This window comes from Lithobates pipiens, unplaced genomic scaffold, assembly GCF_037356315.1.
Source record: "Lithobates pipiens isolate NorthernLeopardFrog02 unplaced genomic scaffold, aLitPip1_a1.2 Scaffold_16, whole genome shotgun sequence".
In the NCBI taxonomy this organism is placed as follows: domain Eukaryota; kingdom Metazoa; phylum Chordata; class Amphibia; order Anura; family Ranidae; genus Lithobates; species Lithobates pipiens.
The window spans coordinates 155,792,720-155,814,197 of NW_027507748.1; the positions used below are offsets into that span (position 1 = coordinate 155,792,720).

Below are 21,478 nucleotides of genomic sequence, written 5' to 3' on the forward strand. Positions count from 1 at the left end.
TCACCTACCGGCCATATTCTCGGAGGGGGAAATTGGCCCGTTGCCCCCCCCCCCCGCCCCCCCCCCCCCCCCCCCCCCGGATCCGCCCCTGTCCTGAACAACAAACAACGTCAGAAGCGTCTTACCTGGGCTAAAGAATTTTGCATCTCGTTTGGAATTCAAGGACCCAGAGTATGGAGGAAAAATGGAGAGGTACACACTGCAAGATGCCTGAAGTCCAGTGTAAAGTTTCCACAGACTGTGTTGATTTGGAGAGCCATGTCATCTGCTGGTGTTGGTCCACTGTGCTTCATTAAGTCCAGGGTCAACGCAGGCGTCTACCAGGAGATTTTGGAACATTCATGCTTCCTTCAGCAGATGAGCTCTATGGGGATGCTAACTTCATTTTCCAGCAGGACTTGGCACCTGCCCACACTGCCAAAAGCACCAAAACCTGGTTCGATGACTGAGGGATTACTGTGCTTGATTGGCCAGCAAACTCGCCTGACCTGCACCCCATTGTCAAGAGAAAGATGAGAGACCTGAGACCGAACAATGCAGAAGGGCTGAAGGCCGCTATTGAAGCATCCTGGTGTTCCATAGCACCTCAGCAGTGCCACAGGCTGAAGCTTCCATGCCACGCCACATTGAGGTAATAATTGCTGCAAAAGGGGCCCAAACCAAGTACTTGGCACATTTACATGCTTGTACTTTTCAGAGGTCTAATATTGTTCTATGTACAATCCTTGTTTTATTGATTGCATGTAATATTCAAATTTTCTGAGATTGTGGGTTTGGGGTTTTCATGAGCTATAAGCCGTAATCATCACAATTGTGACAAATCACGGCTTGAACTATGTTGTTTTGCATGTAATAAGTCCATCTCGTATATTAGTTTCAGCCTTTAAGTTGCATTAATAAAATAAATGAACTTTTGCACGAGAGTCACATTTTTTGAATATCACCTGTAAGATGTCAGATAAGTTACAAAAAAGGTTATGGTACAAGGCATTTTCCATTCAAAATCACATGACAAGTTGCACCCCATTGGCAGAAAATTTTTAAAACAATTCAAATTGCCACGACTACGAAAGGTTCCTGCACTACTTTTTACCAAATACATTGCAACTTCCATAGACTTCTGTTAAACAAAGTCACAAGCTGCAATGAAATCAGAGGTGCAAATCACACTGATCTGTTGCTTTGAAATTGGGCTGAAGTAGCATGATTTCAAAGCCTCAATGGTGTGAACCAGAGCTTTGTGATGAATACCGCTGTAATTGCATGTTGGACATGACAGTGCTAATGGTCTAATTTCAGGGCCAATAAGTACACCCTACGATTTCCAACAGTAAGAATCTGTGGCTTCCTGCCTCTGGAATGATAAGTGTGTGAACAGCTGTTTGCACAATCAGTGACTACTTGCATTGATCATGGCTTGACTAATATAAAATGCTTCCAGCCATGACTGTAGGTATTTGCTGGCAGTGTGAACCATAACAAAAAACTTTACACACCTGTCATTGCAGATTCTTGCTGCTAAAAATTGCCTGTGTGAGTGCACAGCTAGAGAAATCCCAAGATCCTGATTTCAAGTGCACCTACATCTGGTGCCCAGACTGGCTCTTGAATTTTACTAAAATATTCACCTCTGAAAAAAGGTTTGTTAATAAAATCGAAGCCATAATGTAAGGTGTGTGTGTGTGTGTATGTGTGTGTGTGTGTGTGTATATACACATACACACACACACACACACACACACACACACACACACACACACACACACACACACACGCATCTCATAAAATTAGAATAGATGAGTTACACAGTGATATATTTCAAGCATTTCTTTCTTTTCATTTTGATTATTATGTTTTACAGCTAGTGAATACACCAAATTTAGTATCTTCGAAAATTTGAATTTTACATAAGACCAATAAAAAGGATTTTTAATACAGGAATGTTGGGTTACTGAAAAGTATGTCTGTGTACAGTATAGTATTCACTCAATAATTGTTTGGGGCTCCTTTTGCATGATTTACTCCGTCAATATGGGGTGGCATGGGGTCGATCAGCCTGTGGCACTGCTGAGGTGTTATGGAAGCCCAGGTTTCTTTGATAGTGGCCTTCAGCTCTTTTACATTGTTGGGTCTGGTGTCTCTATTCTTCCTCTTGACACTACCCCACAGATTATCTATGGGGTTTAGATCAGATCATTAAACCAGGTATTGGTACTTTTGGAAGTGGGGGTAGGTGCCAAGTCCTGCTGGAAAATGAAATCCGCATCTTCGTAAAGCTGGTCAGCAGAGGGAAGCATTATGTACTCTAGAATTTCCTGGTAGAGGGCTGCACTGACTTTGGGCATGATAAAACACAGTGGACCAACACCAGCAGATGATATAGCTCCCCAAACCATCAAGGACTGTGATTCCCAACCTATTACAAAATTTCCACTATTAGATGGCTTTCACACAGAGCCGGGGTGGGGGCGTCGGTAGTAAAGCTGTGCTATTTTTAACCGCCCTGCTAATGGCCAAAAAGGGGCTAAATCTGCCCGCAAAATGCCGCCAGATGTTTTGCCAGCGGTATCGTAGCACTGCCCCGTGGAGGAGCGGTGAGTTCACCGTTCCAAAGAAGCTGCTGGCAGGACTTTTTGTGATGCCCTGCCAGTGCACCGCTCCAGTGTGAATAGGGCCACTTTTTTCAGGCGCCATTTTTAGCGATGTGGCGCCTGAAACGCGTTGGCATTGTGAAAGGGGTCTTATGGTAGACTGTCCTACTTCAAAATCCACCTGAACAAATCGGAGGCACCAAATTTATACCTTGCATTCAATGCCATTGCTGTGCTCAGACAGCATTTCCCGTTCCTATGTGCTAAACCAATCTTAAATGTTTGGTGACCTTTAAAGCCGATTTACAGAAACTGTACAAAACTTTGCTTACTCCCTTCCCCTTTTCCTTTTACTTTTCATTCAAAAAAAGACCTAAATACCAGGAATAAGCTAAACCTGATATGGTTTGATTCCCTCCACATTACACATATTCAGCAAACCGATATCAGACAGCGGCTGTAGATGTGGACAGGCATCAAGGGGTACTATGTTGTATTTCTTTGGGATAGTACATGCATTCACTCTTTCGAAGCACAGTATAAGGCTCCATGCACACTGGCTTAAAAATCGCTACTTCTATAGTTTTGTGTTTTGCCTGTAGAAGCAGCTCAATGTTCTCCTGTGTGTCCATGCACATTAGGATGATTACAGGCATATTTTGAGCTCAACGTTTAGAGGCAGGTAGAAAAAAAAAAATTTTGGTTTGCATTTCTGATTTGAGCTTTCTGGGAGAAAAAACGCCAAACTCTCCTAAACTATGTACAAAAATGCTTTATATGAGCGATTTTTCCTGCCAAGGGAACTGGCATTTTCTTTAAGCCCAGTGTGCATGGAGCCCAAGAGGTAATATAATCGCCTCTCCTTTGCTCAGGAAGACCCCAGCACCATATCTCCTACATCTGAATGACATCCCGCTATTTAATCAAATGTTTGGTAAACACAGCCAAAGCATGCGTCACCACTGTTTGGAAACGAAATTTCCCTCCGCCTACCTAGCTTTGATTCACTAAATACAAGCGATTAAACAAATGGAAGACTACAAATTTAGACCCAACTGGGCAGCCTGTATTCACTTCACCTCCAACCAGCCCATTACAAATTTTTAATCTACTTGAATAACAAATCCTAATGTTGGCTGCATTGACCAAGCCACAAGGTCTACATGCACTGGTCCAGACACACAGATTACTGCACTCCCCTTCCCTTCACCCCTTGTCTATAACCCTACTTCCTTCCTTTTCTACACAACGCTCTCTATCTGCCTTTGATTCCCTCTATACTAAAAAGCAATATCTAGGCTACTAATGTTCGGCTGTATTCATACCTTCGCCAGAGTTGCATCAAATAGCCCAGTGGATAAAAGAGGTTATTGTCTGACCAATCCAGAGTATTCACTAGACACATAACTGTAAAGCCCCATGCACACAGGGCGTTTGCTAACCTCTCATAAATGCTTTTTCTCTTGCTGATGCATTTTATAGAAAGACGCTTTGTGCATGTAAACACGTTTAGGTATGTCAAGTGCTTGGGCGTTAATTCAATTCATTGGCCAAATTTCAAAATAAAAAGCCCTAGCTTGTGATGATAACTTTATGAAAAGTTGTTATGGTTATGTAAAAAGTTATAATGTGTTATAGTTATTATTACAGCAGTGCCTGGGTAGGAAGCAGGTAGTAGATAGCGGTTGTATGTGCATATATATTGTGACCACCAAGTAGTCTTCTCTACATACTAGCACATTGGTCTAAACCAGGGGTCTCCAAACCTTTTAAACAAGGGGCCAGTTTACTGTCCTTTAGACTTTAGGGGGGCTGAACTGTGGCCAATGTGAGTATAAAATGACTTGGTGGGACTAAACAATGCCAAATCTTTAGTGGGAGAAATGATGCCCCATCATTGGTGTCAGTGTGAGGAACAGTGCCCCATTATTTGTATCAGTGACAAGAATAGTGCTTTATCATTGGTGCAAGTTGGAGGAATAGTGCCCCATCGTTGGTATCAGTGACGGAATAGTACCCCATCATAGGTGTCAGTGGGTTGAATAGTCCTCCATTGTTGGTGTAACTGGCAAGAATTATGCCCCCATAGTTTGTGTCAGTAGGAGGAATAGTGCCCCAAGGGCCGATGAAGGCAAAGGGCTGCATCTGGCTCCTGGGCTGCTGTTTGGAGACCACTGGTCTAAACAATGTATTTTCCTGCATGTATAGGAGTATATCTTTCACTGAGAACCATGCAATAAGTACTATATTAGTAGAAGATCTTTCCATTCTTGTTTGGATCACTGCACAGCTGAGGGCCTCTACAATTTACTTTCCAAAACTGGGTTAGCATTATGCTTTGGGCCATTACAGTGAAGGGGATAATCTATTTTCTGTGGACAAAGATCCCAGGGCACATATGCCAAACAATGTACATCTGGAATGTTGCCCAGACTTGTTGGAATCTGAGTGACAGTTTTCAGAATCTGGAGTAAAGCTATAACGTGGAGGAATAGGAAAGACCTCATAAATTAGTGAGATTATTAGTATCCCGATACTCCATCTCTGAGAATAGAAAAAATGGAAGTTGACATTTACAAAAACGTTTTTTTATATTTCACAGATAATAAGAGGCAATGCTAAAAGGATTTGCTGGCAAATAAATGGTGATACATGTATTTGGTCAATTACCTGGCTAGAGTAACATTCATCTCCCATCATTACTGAAATACTGTATATACTCCTAGACTATACATGCATTTCCTTTACACCCTACATTTTTCTTTGTGATGAGCTTTGTGCATTAACAATGCACAATACACAGACTTTATTATAATGGAAATTGTTTCATTTTTACGTAAAGTGGTATTAACCACTTGCCAACCGGGCAGTAGCCGAAAGACGGCTACAGCACAGTCGTGTTTTTCTGGGTGGGCGTCCATGGACGTCCTCCCAGAATCTTGTTCTCACGTGCCCCCCTGGGGCGCACTCCTGCAAACATCCTTGACCGCCAGGTCCAGAAGACCCGACACATCACGGATCGCAGTAAACAGCCGATGGTAGCGGCCATTTACCATGTGATTGCGTTGTCAAATGACAGAGCGGTCACTTGTAAACAAACCTGCGTCATGTCATGCCGCCGGTTCCTCCTTCCCCTATCTGTACCGATCGGTACAGTGTGAGGAGAGAGGGGAAGAGTTGGCAGCAGTGCTGTGGGCTGGATGTGTAGTGTCCACAGCGCTGCTCTGTGACAATACTCTTCCCATACTGTGCAATACTCTGCCAGTACTGTGCAATACGCTGCCAATACTCTGCAACACTGTGAAATACTCTGCCAATACCCGCCAATACTCAGCCAATACTCTGCAATAAATTTTAACAGAAACCAAGAATTTTTTTTTTTCCCTGAATTTTCAGTCTTTTTTTGATTTATAGCGCAAAAAATAAAAAAACCCAGTGGTGATTAAATACCACCAAAAGAAAGCCCAATTTGTGTGAAAAAAGGACAACAATTTCATATAGGTACAGTGTTGCATTACTGAGTAATTGTCATTCAAAGTGTGAGAGCACTGAAAGAAGAAAATTGGTCTGGTTAGGAAGGGGGTTTAAGTGCCCAGTGGTCAAGTGGTTAAACCATAAAAACAAAATGAAATACTGTGTATTGCAGCTTACCTATCCCTAAATATCATGGCTTTATTTGTATCACTTTATCTCTTTTTGTAGGCTTTTTTTTCCTTTCACCTGGTGATCTGGCCAGTAACACACTTGCTGTCTCTGTGGATAGAGGAGCAATGGAGACACTGTTGGACATCAGCATTGGACAGCAACATTGTCAGTCTGGGAAAAGGGTAGTGCTAAGCTGGCCATAGAGAGATACAGTGCTTTGAAAACGTATTCATACCCCTTGACATTTTCCACATTTTGCCATCTTACAACCATAAACATAAATGTATTTTATTGGGATTTTATGTGATAGACCAACACAAAGTGGCGCATAATTGTAAAGTGGAAGGGAAATGATAAATGTTTTTCAGAATTTTTTTACAAATGGATATCTGAAAAGTGTGGCATGGATTTGTATTCAGCCCCCTTTACTCTGATACCCCTAACTAAAATCTCACCTTTGGCCTAAAAGCAAAATGCTATGTGTGGCAGAAAACTAACACTGGAAACCACCGTAAACACACTATCCCCACCGTGAAACATGGTGGTGGCAGCATCATGTTTTGGGGATACTTTTGTTAAGCAGGGAGTCTTGACTCAGGGGGGCTGAATACAAATGCATGCCACGCTTTTCAGATAATTTATTTGTAAAAAAATTTGAAAACCATTTATTTTCCTTCCACTTCATAATTATGTGCCACTTTGTGTTGATCTATCACATAAAATACCAATAGAATAGAACAGCAAGAGCTACAATGGAATGGTTTAGATCAAAGGGTAGTCATGTGTTAGAATGGCTCAGTCAACGTCCAGACCTAGATCCAATTGAAAATCTGTGGCAAGACTTGAAAATTTCTTTTCACAGACACTCTCCATCCAATCTGACTTGAGCTTGAGCTATTTTGCAAAGAAGAATGGGAAAAAAGGTCACTCTCTAGATGTGCAAAGCTGGTAGAGACATCCCCAAAAAGACTTGCAGCTGTAATTGCTGTATACAAGGCACACCACACTTTTCACATATTTATTTGTAAAAAAAAAAAGAAAAATCTTTTTTTATTTCCACCTCACAATTATGTGCCACTTTGTGTTGGTCTATCACATAAAATCCCAATAAAATAAATTTACGTCTTTGGCTGTAACATGACAAAATGTGGGAAATTTTAAGTGGTGTGAATACTTTTCCAAGGCACTGTGTGTATGTGTGTGTTTGTATATATGTATGTGTATTATATATAATATACATTGTTTTTGTTCAGCTAGTAGGCTGAGGCCGGGTTCACACTGCTGCGGGGGGAGATCCGGATGTGATTCGCACCGCACTGCAGTGCTAATCACATCCGATCTCCGTAGCGATGCGAGTTCAGCCATACAGATAGTATGGCTGAATTCGCATCGCTCCCGCAGCAAACTCGCACGGGACCCTTTTTTTGGTCTGCAACAGAATCGGATCGCATGGGTGTTCACACCATGCGATCCGATTCCTGTGCGAGTCGGCAGATCGCACTGCGATATGCGGACGGATCTGGGGGTGTCATTAACATATCATTGACACTCCCAGCCGTTCGCATAGGGCAGTGTGAACTGCCGGTGGAAGTAATGCGATGCGGGAAAACGCCGCGGATTCGTGGCGTTCCCGCATCGCTGTGGTGTGAACCCGGCCTGAATGAAAAAGAAAAATGAACAGATTCTTCCATCCACATAAATAAGGTAGATGAAGAAATCCCCCCGCTGTGACATTGTGTTCGGACGGTGGGACAGGATATATACTGACCAGTGGCTACAGCTTAAAAAGTTTTCCAACTTCAATCTAAAGATTGACTTCTATCGAACAGGAACGGCCACACAGTGGTCAAAATTTGGCTAGTCCCTGCTGAACCAGCCAAATTTCGATCCATCTATGGCCACCTTTTAATATGCACTAGCTTAGATGGACTTTTTAAATTTAAGCCAAGCTCCAACTAACACTTTTTAAGCAGGTACGATGGCAGCTTTTTTTTGGAGGGATAAAGGTTTGATAAAATCTGACTATTGTAAGCAGTGTTAATAGTTTCTCTAACTGCCACTTTTGCTGGATAGCTTGGTCTATTAATGTAAGTTGAAAAATAACAGAATTACTGGCAGAGTCTATAGGTGAAAATAAAGGAAACAAAAAAAAAAAAAAAACGAATGCAGCCACCACCTCAAAGAATTGATAAGCTGCATCATAACCCAGTTTTGCTTTGGGGTTTAGTACAGGTTTAAAATGGTTCATTTACTTTCCCTGCTTTTGTTTTGGAATTAAATAATTGGCTAAAGGGTTAATATTCCTCAGCGGTTTTCTTCCATAGCAACCTTAATGCCCCTTTCACACTGAGGCGGTTTTCAGTCGCTATAGCGCTAAAAATAGCACCTGTGTAGCGCCTGAAAAAACCATCCCCTTTCACTGCCGTGTGAAAGCCGGAGAGCTTTCACACTGGAGCGGTGCGCTAGTAGGATGGTGAAAAAAGTCCTGCTAGCCGCATCTGTGTATTCACCGCTCCTAATCCACTCCTACCCATTGAAATCAATGGGCAGTGTGGCTATACCGCCGGCAAAGCGCCGCTTCAGCGGCGCTTTGCGGGCGGTTTCGACCCTTTTTCGGCCACTAGCAGGGGTTAAAACCGCCCCACTAGCGGCCGCATACCGCCGCTAAAATAACGGTAAAGCGCCGCTTTACCGCCGACGCCTGCACCGCCCTAGTGTGAAAGGGGCCTAAAATCCTGTTTTTTTTAATATAAAAATTATATTCAGCCCATTAACACTTGTCATGTTGTGGCAAGGCACATGTTCTGTGCACACTACTGCATTGGTTGACAACACATGCTAGGTGCAAGGCAGTCCCATTTATTTTGAATGGCACCTGAACGCACCTTGCCGACGGAGGTGTGCTGTATCGTAGTGCACCATGAGACAACGCATTATGCATTGTAGTGTGATGCACTGTAAAAAAATAGGTGCAGGTCCGATTTCTGGACATCTCAGCTGCATGACAACCCATTCATTTTGAAAGGCCTGCCTAACCCATCGCATGTTGATGTGCAAAAAGTGTGCTTTTAATGCTTTAAGTATGAACTGTCGTGTGTGAACCTAGCCATAGTGAGCGTGGCACCCCGTGAATAATGGAGCAAACATATATGTTGACACTGCCCCAGGCTGTGATCAAAGGATTTTATTGGCTGAAAAAAATATTTAGAACTAAAGACATGCAGAAAGTAAAGTGACACAATTTTGTTTTTTCTGCGTGTGTATATGTATGTATATAATATATATAATTTTCTTTTTCTTCACCTAGCTCTAGGGTAATGCACTTCTGATTATGGCTGTGCTTGTGAATTTAAAAATGATCTGCTCGTAGCAATTTGCTCTTTTCCTCCTGAGATGCTGGATAGTACAGAAGAGGATTTTGTGTGCTGTCAGTCATGACACCTGCTAAGGACAGCCTTTGGGGATTTAAGCTTGTTCCATTGCAGATGGGAGAACAGCAGATGCTACTATGAAATACATTGCAAAGACTTTGTAGATATCACATATGAGTTAGACACTCATTTATATAAGAGAGATGAAGTGTGGGAACTCTTATCTATAGGAGAAACATTTTAATACAAGTATTCAGACAGCTGTCATTCTCCCTTCTCCCCTCCTTGCCTAGTGGTCTGATCCTCTTAATCCTTTTGGTTGCTGTGGTAGCATTGAGGATTGGGCTGCTTGCTGTAGCAGGTAGGGCATAGCTCTATTGAATTGCCGGCATCAAATTACAAACCACCAGGCTTTCAGGTACAGTTGCTACAATTTCCGTTTACTTTTGCAGAACATCAAAGCACAGGCTAGTTGTGGGTAAGATGATAGTTGTACAATTTTCATTGAATTAAACTCTTAAGCTTGGTATGCTGAACTTAACCTATTTACATTAGTTTGGTTTTATTAACATGATACAGGTTAATGGTATACAAAAATACCACAGATTGTTAGGCTGAATTCACACTTAAAATTGGTCATTTTTACATGTTTTATTTAAAGGCAATGGAAGGCTAATTGTAAAGGAAATAACCTTATGCAGTATGCAGGTTTTTGGCATATTTTCCAGTCGTTCCCATTAAATTCTGTTGGGGCCAAAAACCCTTGAAGCTTGTAGCTCAAAATGCCTGCTTTTATTTAACTATATTATGTCAGTCATACATGTTTATATAATGGAAGAATTGAGTGGAATGCGAACAAGCGAATTTTTATATATATATATATATATATATTACATATACTTTTTTTTTTTTTTTTAGAAACTATTAAATATTTAGTTATGATAGTAAAGTATTTTATAAAATAATTTAAATGACTTTTAGTTAATGGGTAGATTACAATGTCTGCACTAGTAGGAAATACAACGTTAGCTATTTGCAAGCTGGTGGCCAGCACAGATCACCTGGCACAAGATTACACGATTATAAATCAGAAATGTAAAGTTTTAAGTTCATCAACTCTCTAATTTAAAAGTACCATTCCAAATTCTCTAGAATTGCCTTTGTACTATACTGAGATGTATAACAGATTTGCAAGTTCCTTAATTATATTGCACAAGCATGTTATAAGTGCTTTGTTCATTTTCACCAGTCCTGTTTGACCAGGCCTCATTTGCACCTTGTGGTTCTTGTGCATTGAGTTAATGTATGCTGGTTGTGTTGCATGTTAATTTGCATTAGGGCAGCCCATTTACTTAAAAATGGGCTTCCAGCACATAAGAATGGACAATGAAAACTATATGTAGCATTTTTTTCTGGGGCAGTGCACCAACATGAAGTGAATTGCCCTAGCGTGTTCGGGTGCCAGTCTAAGCCCTTGTACACACGATCGGAGATTCCGACAGAATGTGTCCGATCGGAGCGTTTAGTCGGATATTCCAACTGTGTGTGGTCTGCATCGGACTGTTTCTGTCGGAATATCCGTCGAACCAAATTTTCCAACTTGCCGGAAATATTTTCCGACAAAATGCTCAGATCGGACATACTCCGATCATGTGTAGAGAATTCCGATCGGACAAAGTGCCACGCATGCTCAGATCAAATTCCTACATCAAAGCTATTGGCTACTAGCCTGAATGTAGTCCCATCGTAACGAAATTACGTCATCACGTTCTGAAAGATCGGATTTTCCGACAACTTTGTCCGACCGTGTGTATGCAACAGTTTCGGGCAAGATCCGTCGGACAAAATCCGACGGATTTGGTTGTCGGAATCTCCGACCGTGTGTACAAGGGCTAAAAGTGTATTGAAGTGTGCTTCAGTTAGGCATGCATTATTGCAATGCATCCTGAAACAAAAGTTTGATTTGGACCTTAACCACTTGACTTCCGGAAGATTTACCCCCCTTCATGACCATTTTTTGCGTTGCAGTGCTGCGTTACGTTAACTGACAATTGCGCTGTTATGAAAAATTGTATGCCTCTTTTTTCCCACAAATAGAGCTTTCTTTTGGTGGTATTTGATCACCTCTGTTTTTTTATTGTTTGCTCTTTAAACAAAAAAGACAGACAATTTTGTAAAAAAAACTATTTTTACTTTCTGCTATAAAACCTATCCACTAAAAAAATTGTAAAAATCTGATCTCTTCATAAATTTAGGCCGATATGTAAAATCCCAATAAGCGTATATATGGATTGGTTTCTGCAAATGTTATAGTGTCTACAAGCTATGGGATATTTTTATTTTACTAGTAATGGCAGCGATCAACAATTTATAGCTGGACTGCAATATTGCGGCGGATATTTGTACAATAACTGACACTTTTGAGACATTATGGGGACCAGTGACACTAATACAGTGATCAGTGCTAAAATAAACACGGTCACTGTACTAATGACACTGGCTGGGAAGGAGTTAACCTCAGGGGCGATCAAAGGGGTAACTGTGCTTGGCTAGTGTGTTTGTGTACTGTGGTAGGTGCTTTTACTACGGGAAGGTATGGATCCATGTCCCTGCTTTTGCAGGAACACAGGATCCATGCTTCCCTCCTGACAGAATGGGGATCTGTCTTGTTTACATAGGCAGAGTGCCTTTCTGCTTCTCTGCTGGAGGATTGACAGGTACCAGCGGACATCGAGTCTGTGGTGCCTGCCGCTTACCTCCCAATGTGTGTGATCACAGCAAGAGTGAGCCGGCGGTGGGGCACATGCGTGTCCTCTACCCAGAAGAGCCGGATCACGTATATATGTGTGTGATCCAGTGCAGAGGTGCCGTCCTGTAGCAGTAAAACTTAAGTGGTTAAAGCGGAGTTCCGCAAAAAAAAAGGTCAGCTACAAAATGTGTAGCTGCTGACTTCTAATAATCAGATCCTCGCCTGTCCCACGGTCCAGCGATGCGGGCGTTCGAAGCCCCGCTCCTCTCCATGGCACCGGTATTCTTACTGTGGGTGCCCGGCTGTGGCTTCACAACCAGGCACGCACTGTGCATGCGTGAGCTGCCCTGTGAATGGCCGGGCAGTCACCTGGGACCTGTGACATGTCCCAGAAGATTGCAGGGACGGAGGCGGGAGAGGTGAACTTCCTTTTAGCACTGCGGAGCCCCGCCAGGAAGTGGGAGCTGGATGCCTCTAAACATAGGGTATCCGCCCCCTAAAATAATGACATGCCAAATGTGGCATGTCAGGGTCACCGTCACGTAAACCAGAAGTAACATTTTTGGGTGGAACTCCACTTTAAAGAAGAAGCGTGGATATTGGAAAAAAAAATTGTATACATACTCTCCTCTATGGCTGCAGCATCGGTGTGTTTCTTATTATCCAAACAAAAGAACTCGCTGTTCCAGGTGAGACAGGAAGCCTAATGATATCACAGGTGCCCGCCTCAGCTCGCCTCCACATTTGATCAACACTGAAGAAATGGCTGCACTCCAAGATCCACCAAAATTCTTATTTAATGAACGAGCATCCCAAGTGTTATGAACAGTTCAAATGGTAGACGTGTTTCACACACTAACAGGTGCGCTTCTTCATTAGTAATGAAGAAGCGCACCTGTTAGTGTGTGAAATGCGTCTACCATTTGAACTAATAAAAGTTTAATAATAATCATATCGACAGTCCATAAACAACCCATGATAAGTTACACACCATAAAGTGTAATCATCTGTATTCTGGTGAGTAATCTTCCAATAAACCACCAAATGCCACCACAGTGAGAAGTGCGCACTCGCGTCACTCTGGTGACCCCTAAATGAATAAAGTTCAAAAGCTCTTTGGGATATTTGGTAATGCATTCAAATTGAACGACACCTCTTCATAACATCTTCCAATTTTTATCTTGTATCTCCCATTATCTCTCCTGAACCTGAAAGAGGTAATATGGTGTAGTATTTTTATTGCACCAAGTATTAAAGGATAACAAAGTATTGTACACAATTGTAAAAGTGTCCTGACTGGGCACAAATGTAAACAGCCTTACAGATCTCAGCAACACCACGTCTCCCTCAAGGGATTGGGATGCGTGCCACAAACCGGAAAAAGGTGGCTTCCTGAAGATGCAATTTGTGAAACTAGGCCCCACGGGTGTCGTCACTTCAAGCTCAGTTCTGACGTCACATCCAGCCCATTTTTTCCAGTTGGTGGAACACATGCTGATCAATAAAAATACTACACCATAGTATCTCTTTCTGGTTTATTGTGGTGCCACTTTTTGGCGAGATAATAGGAGCTTTGAGTCAATTGGAAGATTTTATGAATTGCTGTCGTTCCATGTGCTTTTTCTAGGATGTAGTCACCATGACACAAGTACCTTGTGTGGAGGCATGCTTTTCCAATACTTCTAGCTGCAGCTTGGTGTCTCTTTTTTTTTTTTTTGGACTTATGCAAATTCCATAGTAGCAGTATGGCAGATCACAACCTTAAGACCACTTTAACAGTCTGTTTTTGATGCCCCTATAGCTGTTCTTACTGCTGCTACTTCCGAACCTGCAGCTGAGGACAGAGGAATCTCCCCGATCTAAAATCATTCCCAGGTTAACCACTTGAGTCCTAGCACCTTTAACCTTTGTAAACCCCCTTGAGATCCAGGTTGTTTTCTTTCAGGTTTTGGACATGTATTATATTTGCTGCTTTGTTTTGCAAATCATGACATTGTTTTTTGTGGACAGATAGTACTTTCTTTTGATACCATACTTTATGCGCTATCCTTGTTTTTTTAAGTTATGGGTAAATATATAGTGAAACAATGGTGTATATATTAGATTTTATTTATAACACTTTTTTCTCACACTATGACGAGACAGCAAAAGCCATATCATTGAAATTTATATTGAAAGACCCCACAAATTGCACCATTTTGAATGCCAAACTGTTAGCTACTAAATTGTTAGACTGGGTGTGGTTTGAACATTTGTAATAATTTTTCTAAATGGAATTGGCAGTGCAATTAGGAAAAAAAGTTAAATACAACATTTTCAACAAACGCGTAGAACTCAGTGACAGATTTCACAAATACAACAATTGCATAGTAAGAATTCAACAATATGTTCAGTTAGCTCTTTCATATAAAAGATACTTTTTATTGATATGCCTTAAGCCGGCCATAGATGGTTTGAGTCTTGGGCAGTTCAGCAGGACCAGCCGAGATTCGAACCATCTATGGGCAGACTTGATTTTATCCAAGTTGATCCACTGATCAGCTGCCTCAAAATAAAATATAATTGGTATACTACTAATTAAAATTATATCACATTTGTGCAACTTTTATGTAATGTACTGGAATAGTAATACTCAAGGTAAATGTGGGTGTTTTACTTTAGAAGAGCTTAGTTTCTTTTGATGCTATATTGTGATGCGTGCAGAAAAAAATAGTTTGCGTAAATGTTTAGTGTAACATTGAGGTTACATTAAGTTGGGTTTAAGGCTACAAATTAGCATGATCGCCACTATTTTCACAGGTATGCGATCGCTAAAGATTTAAATGACCTTTCACTCACCTTAAGTGAGCATTTGTTGCACAGTGAACACAAATGTCATTCAGATCACCCAACATCATTATTGCAACTTAGGCTTCATTTAGGCGGTTATAGAGACCCATCTTTCGTGCAGGCTTTCTTTGCACATCCACCCTGGGCTGCATGTGGGCAGCCTTATAGAGGTGGATTCACAGACACGTAGACAGTGTTCATTTGGACCCATGTACCTGCTTCTGTCAAATTCTGAAATGCAGCTGTGTCTGTGCAATTGCCTCACTTAAATCTGCACCCAACCTCCTAATGTCAAAGGGAGGCTGTACAAGTCTCCTCATCCGGCCGAATGAAGACTCGTCCTGCGTGCAGTCTCCCTCTATACATCTGCCCCAGGCTGTGTGCTGACAGTCTATACCGGTGGATTCAGGCACAGCGACTTCACGAACAGGGCCGAATGAAGCTACATGTCAAAACTTGTCACGAGGGCAGGGGCAGGTGAACAGATCCGAATGCATTTGGATTTGTGCACCTGCTCCTGCCTGAATGCAATGTCACATGCAGAAGTGTCTGTGCAGCCGCTCTGCCTTAATCCAATTCTATAGGCTGCCCGCACGCAAACCCGGGGCGGATGCCGGCACAAAAACAAACTCGTACAGTGTGTGTGTGTGTGAAAATATATATATATATATATATATATATATATATATATATATATATATATATATATATATATATATATATATATATATAATAAATATAAATTGTACATCACGGGACCCAGAGGCATAGTAATTACTATGTGGGTTATAGGCCACCTTCAGGTGATGGACACTGGCACACCCTAAGACAAGAAGTCCACTCCCTATATAACCCCTCCCACTACTGGGAGTACCTCAGTTTTTTCTCCAGTGTCTAAGGTTTTGGTCATGATTAAAGATGTGCTGTGCTGAACTCCTTGCTGAGGCTAGCTATGCAGCCGGATCCATTCAAACTGCTTTTTAAGGCCGAATTGAATGGTACCTGGGCCTCGTGCCAGAAGAAACAAGGTTTAGCCTGTAACGCTTCTGTTTGTAGGATCCAGACGCAGGATCCAGTGTTTTTGTTTTTTTCAACCTTAATTTTATTTTGGAAGGGTGTTTTTTACGAGTGCAGATCCCCCTGATAAAAATTTTTCTTTTTTTTAACGGAGCCCACCGTGAGACGTGAAGATTGGGTCTGTTGATTTTACCACAGAAAACCCTGCAGCGGGAAGTGGAGACTTCTAAAGAATTTTAAAGTTTCTTGTGAATTGTCTCCTTAAAGTGGTTGTATAGTAAATTTTTTTACTTTTACCTACAGGAAAGCCTATAATAAGGCTTACCTGTAGGTAAAAAAAATATCTCCAAAACCTGTACGGTTTAGGAGATATTCCCCTCGCAATGTGCCGCTGACTGCAGCGGCTCATGCGTTCAGGAGATTCTTGGCTGAAAGTCCAGCAGATGCCGGACCCTCCGGGAAAGAAATCTCCCGCTCGCATGCGCTGGAGTGACGATATCGCGGCTCCGGCCATTCAAAGCGCCGGAGTCGCGATATCGGGAAGAAACGCTGAGGGAACATTTCGGCTCCCTCTGCGTGGATCGGGACAGATGTCGGGGCCTCGTTCTAAGGTAAGTATTTCAAATGAGCTAGTATGTGGCATGATGTACCTTGTCATGCTTTCTAACCTGCTGTGTCAGCAGACCCTGACAGATCTCTCTCCAGCTAGTAGTCACAGGACACCGGTAAGATGTTGGGGGGGTTTGTAAAAAACACCCCCCACCCGGACAAAAGCTCGCTGAGTAGAGGGAGAAGCAGAATGTCGCTCCTTTTCCCGTAGCTTCTGTATGGCGGCTTGTCACAGCCTTCCTCCTCGCTGCCCTCCCTCCACATAGACACGGAGGCCTACACTCATGCGGGAAAAGGCTCTTTTTTGAAAAAAGTAGGGGTGAGGGTGGGAACACAAAGTGAGCGTGGTTTAGCGTGGCATTGGTGTGCAGCAACATCCAGCGAGGGGGTACTTTTAAAATACTTTTTTTTTCTGACTGCAGCTATCCGACAGACACAAAAGCTAAAAAGAGGCATGTAAGTGGTGAGAGTTTTCCTTTGGCACATTTACTAAAAGCATCAGACTGAGCGTTAAATAGCAGCGGCATTTGCTGGACTATTTGCTCAAGCAGTGGATTCAATTTCTTCTGATAGTCCCTCTGCATTTGTACATCAGGCTATGGTCAGAAGGGGGGTTAGAAACACCCCAAAAAGGGCTTAAAAGGGACTCTTGCAAGCTCTAAACGCTCTACATTAGCATCCTCCCCTGAGAGTTCTGGGTGGCTGGTCAGAGTAAGGGATTAGGGCTATCAAGTATTGCAATTGTTTTCAACACTGCAGCTCCTGTCTTTATTACTGAAGAGGGTTTTCCTCAAGCCATGATGGGATTGGTGGCTTTAATCGCTTCCCAGTATGGGATAAAATGCGATTTCCCTCAGGGGACCGTGAGAAGGCTGATGACTTCTCTTCTGAGGGGTCAAATGCGGGGTGGTCAGCTTCACAATCTGAAAGATCGATAGTGCAATTCTTACTGAATTTGTCTGCTCCACTTTTTTTGCTACTCTTCATTGAGTCAGTTGATATGCCCACCACTTGTTTGGGTTCACTAAAGCCTCATCAAGCTGTGCCTGCCTTTCCTATCCATTCAATGCTGAAAAGGCTTATATATTTTGAGTGGGATCACCCAGATAAACATTTTTGTCCTCCTATAAAGTTTTAACACTTTTTCCTATGGAGGAAAAATTCACTAAATGTGGGGCTACCATCAATTGTTGCTGCTACATCCCCTGTGAATGAAAGTTTGACTTGTCCGATAGACAATGCTCAAATGCTTAGGGATCCAATGGATAAAAAGTTGGAAATGCCCCTTAAAAAGATAAATAAAACTTTTTTTTTTTATTCTGATGTCTCAACCATCACCAGCAGCAATTGGTGTATGTCAATCCTTGAGAGACCAGTCTGAACAGGTGCCCCAGGTTATTCCTGATCAGCAGGCCAAGATTTAGCTGAGTTACCAGCGGCAATATGATTGGCAATAGATGCCATGTTTAATTCAAGCCTCGCGCCTTACACTAAAGCCGCGTACACACGGGCGGACTGTCTGTCCAACTTAGTCCGCCGAAACACATTTCAGCGGACAGTCCGCTCGTGTGTGGGCTTCAGCGGACTTTTTCAGCGTGCAGTCTGGCGGACTAAGTATTTCGGAATTTCCGTAATATTGTCCGTCCAACTTTGGTTTCAGCGGACAGTCCGCTCGTGAGTAGGCTAGTTGGACGGACTAAGTATGGCGCATGCTCAGAAAGGATTTACACGGCGAAAGGTTGCATTGCTGTGTATTGGACGTCCTATTTCTAGTCCCGTCGTACGTGCTGTACACGTCATCGCGCAAGCTTTCAACGGACTGTTTGTTCATCGTGTGTGGTCAAGTCCGTTCAATCGAAAGTAGGACGGACTGTCCGTCGGATTGTCTGACGGCCTAAGTTGGCCATACAGTCCGCCCGTGTGTACGCGGCTTTAGGCTGGTGCATAAGAATAGAATCTTATGGTTGAAAAATCGGTCAGCCAAAGCACCATGCAAAGCTCCTAGCTAGTTTTCCTTTTCATGGTGAATGGCTGTTTAGGGATGATTTGGGTAAATACATCCCCAAATTTTTTAGTGCAAAAAGTATCCTTTTGCTAGTTGGAAGAAGAGTAAATGTATTAAATTAAATCCTTCTCCAGTGCCAGGAGCTTCTGCTTCCAGACAGTCAAGATGGCCTCCACCGTCAAGTTCAAGAAGGAAACTGAAGCCTCCTTATGAGGGGGCACCCCTGCTCGCTCGAGTGGGGGAGGGGGAAGACTTCCACAGTTCTCAAGGGTCTGGCAGGAAGAGTGTCGAAACCTACGGCCACATTACCCTGAAAGCTCCCGATCTTGTCATCTCAGAGGCTAAGCAGGGTCGGGCCTGGTCAGTACCTGGATGGGAGACCACCTAGGAATGCCAGGTGCTGTTGGCTGCAGGTAGGTGACTTCCTAAATAGCTCTAGGGAACAAACTTGAGTTCTGAAGGTCCCCGTCACCTCGTTTTCTTAAACTCCAAAGGAAAGAAGTCTCTCTTTCAAGCATTGGACCATCTTTTGTCTCAAAAGATTGATCTTAGTGGTTCCCATGCAAGAGCAGGGATTGGGATTTTATTTAAACCTTTTCACGGTACCAAAACCAAATGAGTATGTCAGACCCATTCTGGATCTCAAATATCTAAACCGGTCCTGAATATCCACACTTTCCGCATGGAATCAATCCGATCAGTGGTCTCCGTCCTACAAGGTGGAAAACTTCTGGCATCAATAGACATCAGGGATGCATACCTATATTTCCCACTCACCAGAAATATCTATATTGTAAGGTAGAAAATCTTCTTTTTCAGTCCTTCTCTCGCAAGGGCTGCTATTCCATCCTACCTTACAAGTGCTAAATTTAACAGTTTGGCTGTTAAATCCCACATTCTGAAGAAGTGTGGCCTGTCGGGTCCAGTGGTATTTACCTTGATTAATGCAGTGAAGCTGGCTTCCAGAATCCTAGATTAGAGTCTAAAAAGCATATGTCTCCTGGTGTGAATCCAGGTGTTGGCACCCCAGGAAGTATGTCATAGGTAGAATCCTTGACTTTCTGTAGATGGGGTTAGAAATAAAGCTGGCCTTGCGTACTATCAAAGGCCCGGTTTCAGCCTTGTCGGTATTATTTCAACAACCACTTGCTTTGCATTCTTTGGTTCGTAGCTTATTCTGGGGTAGCATGACTTGAGTAACCCCTGAACCCTTGGGACTTGGATTTAGCTCTGTCGGCATTGCTGAAACAGCCTTTTTGAGCCAATGCAGGATATTCCCTTGGTCCTTTTGACAAGGAATCAAATTTTCTGGTAACCATATCTTCTGCAAGATGGGTGTCAGAGTTGGCTACTCTTTCTTGTAAGAGCCATATTTTGATTATTCACAAGGATAAGGTAGTATTGTGCCCTCGTCCTAACTTTCTATCCAAGGTAGTGTCTAGTTTTATCCGAACTAGGATATTGTTCTACCTTCGTTGTTTCCAGAACCCTGTTCTACTGAAGGAAAATTACTACATTCTCTTCATATGGTGAGAGCACTCAAGGTCTACTTGAAGACGACTGCTTAGATTCGAAATACTGATGTTGTGTTGTGTTGTCTGAGGGTCCTAGAAAAAGTACATGCAGCATTGAAATTGACTATTTCTAAATGGACAGGCTTATGGTTTAATGAGGAGGATTCCACCCTCTCAAATAAGACGCACTTCACTAGGACTGTTAGTGCTTTGTGAGAGTGCATCACCAAGCTTCCATGGTTCAAATTGGCAAGGCCTCAACTTGGTCTTCAGTCCATACATTTACCAGATTTTATAAGGTGAATGTAAAAATGCATGAGGATATCACCTTTGGGCGTAGTGTGCTGCAGGCAGCAGTATAACTCCTCTAGTCTCATGTTGCCCTAATTCTGTTTTCTCCCTCCCCTCAGTTGGCATTGTTCTGGGACATCCCACATAGTAATTGCTATGGCTCTGTGTCCCGTGATGTACGATTAAGAATCCACAATTTTTATAACGGTTTACCTGTAAAATCCTTTTCTTTGAAGTACATCACGGAACACAGAGTTCCCCCCCCTTTTTGGTATACATGTGTATTGCTTTGCTACAAAACTGAGGTACTCCCAGTAGTGTGAGGGGTTATATAGGGAGTGGACTTCCTATCTTAGGGTGTGCCAGTGCCCATCACCTGAAGGTGGCCTATAACCCACATAGTAATTTCTATGCCCCTGTGTCCCGTGATGTACTTCAAAGAAAAGGATTTTACAGGTAAGCTGTTATAAAAATAATTTTTTATATATATTATTAACTATTTATATAGCGCCAACAGTTTAGGCAGCGCTTTACAATGTATAGGGGGGGGGGGGACACAATTACAGTACAATACAAAAGGTACAGGAGGGCCCTGCTCGTAGAGCTTGCATTCTAAAGGGAGGGGGTGGTGCTACAAAAGGTAATAGCTGCAGAGAATGATTTGATGGGGGTGGCTCGGGGACAGTTAGGTGGGTGTGGGATAGGCTTCCCTGAATAAATGAGTTTTCAGGGAACTCCTAAAGGTGGACAGGGTAGGGGCTGATCGGACAGACTGGGGCAGGGAGTTCCAGAGGATGGGAGAGGCTCTGAAGAAGTCTTGAAGGCGAGCATGAGAGGAGGTAACAAGGGAGTAGAAA

The 21,478-nt window shown here is 42.6% G+C and overlaps 1 protein-coding gene and 1 pseudogene across 11 annotated transcripts in view; both read left to right on the top strand.

Moving 5' to 3' along the window:
- TSPOAP1 (TSPO associated protein 1) overlaps nt 1–21,478 on the top strand; it is a 376,947-nt gene that overhangs the window by 151,068 nt on the left and 204,401 nt on the right. Inside the window, exon 1 of one of the 11 annotated variants that reach the window (XM_077480687.1) lies at nt 9,968–10,025. The exons of the other annotated variants lie outside the window; for them this stretch is intronic. The gene's annotated coding sequence lies outside the window, so the exon portion shown is untranslated. Of the gene's footprint in view, nt 1–9,967; nt 10,026–21,478 lie in introns of those variants that run through there. 11 annotated transcript variants of the gene reach the window in all.
- On the top strand, nt 19,109–19,225 carry LOC143985372 (5S ribosomal RNA; annotated as a pseudogene).